General features: G+C 49.0%; 1 pseudogene; it reads right to left on the reverse strand.

Annotated features, from left to right (window-relative positions):
- Positions 1-1,448: 1,448 nt before the first annotated feature.
- Positions 1,449-2,636, reverse strand: LOC105979217 (annotated as a pseudogene).
- Positions 2,637-5,016: the final 2,380 nt, after the last annotated feature.

The raw sequence follows: 5,016 nt of genomic DNA on the forward strand, positions 1-5,016 counted from the left end.
GTTCAGACCCATCAGCCTGTTGGTTAGCTTCTGGTCTCTTCACCATTGCACCCACAGGGCTCTTTGCTTTAAAAAACCTCACTGCCCCCCAGTCAACGATGACCCACAGCACCCCCTGTGGGGTTTCTGAGACTATAATCATTTACTGGAGTGGAAAGCCCAGTCTTTCACAAAGCTGCTCATAGTTTGGAACTGCCAACCATGAGGATTGCAGACCAACACATAACCACTGCACAATCAGGGCTCCATTGCTCTTTTCTAAAAGGCAGGCAGAGCCACAACAATCACTGACGTCGCTGTGAGTCGGAATTGACTCCGTTTGGGGATTAAGATGCCCTTGTATCAAATTACAGCAGCTTTTCTTACATGGCGAAACAAAATGCTGGTGACACTGTTGGCTTGCCCACCTGTGTGTCTGCTGGTCTTGGGACCACTGACTAAATGGCCAAGATCCCCGAGAAAGAAGAACGGGGGTCTGGCTCCTGCCATCCTCGGGAGGCCTAGAAGAAGCTCTGCCGCCACGTGCAGTACTCAGAGCCTGCCCCAGGAGTTGACAGGGGGACAGGGGTGCTGTGAGGGGCCATGGGATTAAAGAAATCAAGTAGTGGTGATCTGCTGGGCTCCCTTCACACAGGCCAGACTCTCTATAGCCATAGCAACTAGCCAGATCTGACAAGGCTCATTCATTCCACAAGTGCACAATTCACATGTCATTGTCAATATTGACTCGAATCAACACCCGCCCCCCAGTCCAGCCATCTGCCCGGGTATATCAAACCCGAATATATCAACAAACAAAAAGCCGCAGGCTGATGCCCTCCAGGTACCCTGCAGCCAGTCGCCTCAGTGCTAGATGGGATTCCGAGTGGATGCCTCCATTCTCCATCTACCAGTGTAGCACAAGTGATCACACACACACATAGATGCACACACAGATTTTAAATGGCAATGATATGGATATTCAGGGAGGGAGGTGGAAGGGCATTTGGGATAACTAAGACTTTCCAAGCTTTCCACCCCTTGCTGAGAATTTGCATTTCCTTCCAAGTAGAAGGAGCCCTGGTACTGTAGTGGGTTTGAACAGCGAGGTCAGCAGTTCAAACCAACCAGCCGCTCCGAAGGAGAGAGACAAGGCTTTCTGCTCCTATCAAGATGTACAGCTTCAGAAACCAAAAGGAGCAGTTTTCTTCCGTACTGTAGGACCATTATGAGTCAGAAATGGTTAGATGGCAGTGGGTTTGGGTTTTGGGAGAGGGGGCAGTAATTATGTCCCAGACAGACAAACACCCCAAACCCGCATCTACTGAGTTGATGCCAACTGGTGGCATCACCAGGTAATATCGATAAGAACTGAGCTCTGCAGGTTTTGTAGTACTTGATGGGGAGGGGGGGGTGTGCAAATAAAATTTTAATAGGGTGTTTATTGTTTTAAAAAACACATGGAAAAATCATGCAACACCGCCACCATTGGATGCGATCCTGGGTCACAGATCCCCACCCTCCTTTGCAACTGGGCTTATAAGGGCACGGCCTTTCATCCTGCCTTTATTATTTACTGCGACTCCCACATTCTCTTCAAAATCCAGGGACACGCGATCTTGTATCCAATACGACATTCACTGTCCAATCACCCCCAGAGGACGGACCTTTTTCTGGGCTTGGAGGTTCCTTTCTTCACCATGGCCATCACCATGTCACCCACACCGGCGGCGGGCAGTCTGGTCAGCCTGCCCTGGACCCCTCCACAGAGGCGATCCGGAGATTTTTGGTTCCTGTGTTGTTTGCACAGTTGATCATGGCTCCTACCGGAAGACCCAGGAAATCAGGAATTTTGCACCAGAGCACCCACCACATCCTTGAACGCCGGAAAGAGACAGAAAGTGGCTCTGTAATCTTCATGGTTTGGTTTTTTTTCTGCAAATGGTGCCTGGTGGTTTTGAAATACCAACTTTTTCTCAAAGGGCTCGCACCACCCAGGAGCCTCCAGACAGAAAAGTGACCCAATCATTTTCAGTCCTCACAGAAACTCCTAGGAACTCCTGTGATTTCCACAAGCAAAAATCAGTTACCTTATTCAGCCTGTCCAAGACCAAAAGCTAGCAAGTCATGCTCTGAATTCAGTTGGTGCTTTTGCTCCGAGCACAGAAGTGAGAGGCTCATGATACTGCTCAGCTTCCCCCATATGGCAAACAGAAGGATTTCTCCCAAGTTGTCTCCCCCAAATATATGCCAGATTTAGCTGCTTGGAATGACTGTACACTTGGAAGTCATCAGGAGTGGATTGGGGGTCATTCTTCCTGAGAGTTATCAGCTGTCTAGACCAAGCAGACACTACTGTTTATCCCACAACAAGTAGGGCCCACTCCCTTCTGATAAGGATAGTAGTTGTCTGTTTCCTTGTAGGAGATACCAGAGAGGTCAAACCCGCCCAAGGATGACCAAGGTTAGGCTGCCATTATGAATCTAGGGTCTGCCCATCTTGTCACATGTATACCCCTAGACCTTCCCATTCCTATGGGCACAACCCCTAGCTCATCCCTTTCCTGTCACGCTTATGCCTATCATAGATCCCCTTCCTACAATGTGTATGCCCATTGTACTGCCCCTTCTTGTGACGGGTGGTTACCTGTAATCATGTTCCCCTAAAGAGGTATAACGCTTGGTGAGCAATAAAGAAAAGAGCTCTCCCTGGTTCTCAGTCCCCGAGGCTCTCTCCTGCTCTCGTGGCCAGGGTCCCCCCATGAGGACCACCAAGCGGGGCTGAGGTGAGCATGCTACCATGAATTGTGTCTGATTCCATTATTCCAATCTCTTCTCTACCTCTCATGCTCTCTATGACTTTACTGTAATCTTTACTTTTGTACAATTGCACCTACTGGACCTGTGATGATTTGTGGGGGACCCCTCTCCTTAACCCCACATCCCCATCGTTGAACGCTGTACAGTTAATATGTGCACAGGACATGGTAAAACAATGCCCCACCTCCCCCTGGAGTTTCCAAGACTGTAAATCCTCACAGAAGCCGAGCAGCACATCTTACAATGTAGCTGGTGGTTTTGAACCACCAACCTTTTAGAACCAAGCGCTTCCCCACTGAGTTGCCCAGGCTTCTCAGAATAGCCCCAGCTTGTAATAATTGTTGGATGTGGGTTGTGTATTGTTGTTGGTACCAATCTCGTGCTTTTCCTATGCAATTTTGCCTAACAACTGGAAGAGGAGAGTGTGGAGGGCAAAACACAGATTTTATCAGTAACTAGAGCATATCTAGATGGGTCTAGTGCCATGAGAACTATGCTTTTATGATCACTTTCTCTGCACCAGCACAGGTGGTAGATTTCTATGCCCTCCAGGTCCCCCGGCTTCTCCCTTTTCTCCTCATTCCCTTCTCTCCTCTGGCAGCTGTTCACAGACTCCCATGGCCTACGTGGTGTAGCTCGCTCTCCGTGGAGGCAAACCTGTTAGACTGCTCATTCCCAGAACCCCCCAGGGTCAGCCGCATCAGGGGCTGGTGCTGGTGGTGACTGCCACACCCTCACAAGGACCAGAGGAGTACAAGGAGGGAGAGACCCGTATCTCTCCTGCTGGCTCACTGCTCAGAGCAATTTCCAGTGTTCTTTCCCCTCACTGCTTCCCTCCAAATGATGGGAAAAACACAATTAATCGGCTGTAGCATCCCTAACAGCTGCTACCTGTCTCCGTGCGGGACCAGTGGTGCACACTAAGGACTCGAAATCCACAGCTTGTAACTTGGGTAATGCAACCAACCGCCCGCGTGAAGATGAGTTATTTCAGGGAATTTCTTTCGCAGCATCTGAGACGGATGACTGTAATCCCAGTCACCAGCATGTGTTGCAAACCTGCTAATTCCCCACGTGACCTTGCTGCCCACCAGCTGCAGATTCAGAAGTCACCCAAGGCCAAAGAACAGCCGTTGGTGGGGTCCCTCAAGAACAAGATGCAAATGGGGTATCTTTGGCTGTGCTCTTTGCCTCTTGAAGGAGCACAATTTAACGTGCCAAATGGAAGCATCTTAGAGCAGGAGATTTAAAAAAAAAGTGTTCATGTCATCAAGTGGATTCTAACTCATAGCATCCCTGTAGGATGGGCTAGAACTGACCCATACTGTTTCTGGGGCTGGAATCATTACAGAAACAGATGGTCACCTATTTTTCCTTCAGAGCGCTGGTGAGTTCACAACTGCAGAACTTTTGGTTAGCAGCCAAGTGCTTGAACCAGTGGGTCACCAGAATGGGAGATTAACGCAAACAAGTCCGCTGTCCTTGAGTCCATCTTGACTCAGAGCACCCCATGTAGGGCGTTTGAGAGTCAACCTTTACAGAAGCAGACCTTTTGGTTAGTGGCCCAGTGCCTGACCTGTGGCACCACCAGGGCCTCTTGGACTAGGATAATATAGGATGGTAACATGCATGTTTCTACCAGTCACAAGGATATAGCTGAGGTGAAAAGTCCAAAGTAACATGCTGTTATTAAAATTAAGAGACAGAGAGAGACTCAACTCCATAAGTCTGTGAGCTGTACTTAAGCCCTAAGCCCATAAGTCCATTATACCTATCACCCAGCAGTCTCTTGTCGTCTATTGGCTGCTTTATATTGGGTGCCACATTTCCCCAAATTCCCTTTGTTCCAGATCTGAGTTTTCCAAAAGTGATATGTATGCAGTGTGGGAGGCCAACCTGATGCAGTGGCTTTTACTCAATGCCATTGGTGGTGGTTGCATACGGGAGGCAAGAGGCAGGTGCAGATCCCACTTGGTCCTAGCTTTTCCTGGATCACATTTAGCTCTCCTTCCCAACTGCTGACCCACAGGAAGAAGTCCTAGAGTTTTCCTAGTGTCCTCAGGGGAAGGCCATACCCCCACAGAGGCCTCATTGAGTATATCTTGATTGACAGGCCAGACTCCACTCCTTCACTCATAATCCTCTCAAATTAACACCAGATTATGTGACTACCACAATCTCTCTCATGTGATGCTAATTAGGGTTCCGCCTCCCTGA

This window comes from Echinops telfairi, unplaced genomic scaffold, assembly GCF_000313985.2.
Source record: "Echinops telfairi isolate 266 unplaced genomic scaffold, ASM31398v2 ScPeMD7_8;HRSCAF=38, whole genome shotgun sequence".
NCBI lineage: Eukaryota > Metazoa > Chordata > Mammalia > Afrosoricida > Tenrecidae > Echinops > Echinops telfairi.